This window comes from Myotis davidii, unplaced genomic scaffold (assembly GCF_000327345.1).
Source record: "Myotis davidii unplaced genomic scaffold, ASM32734v1 scaffold277, whole genome shotgun sequence".
Taxonomy (NCBI): domain Eukaryota; kingdom Metazoa; phylum Chordata; class Mammalia; order Chiroptera; family Vespertilionidae; genus Myotis; species Myotis davidii.
The window spans coordinates 3,225,238-3,225,572 of NW_006289214.1; positions in this window are offsets into that span (position 1 = coordinate 3,225,238).

Consider the following 335-nt stretch of genomic DNA (forward strand, 5'->3'; position numbering starts at 1 on the left):
CATAGCCATAGTAACTAGCACAGAAGATAATAAGGGAATGCAGGGCATGCGCTTCAACTGGATGAATATGTGGAATCTGAGGAGTAGTAAGTGGAGATTCTTTGGAATGATTTCGTATGTGTTGGTGTAATTTGGGGATCATAAAATTCTCCATTTCTCTTACATTACCTGGCCAGATACAGTTACACCAGCTTGAGACTGCAATTGTTAATCTGGCAGAAAGAGACTTCTGCTAAGGATAGTACTTTAATTCCTCAGAATAAACTAATAGTAGGCTGAGGAGTGACTGCCCTTCAGAGCCAAAACTAGAACTGATGATATATATACCCAAATTT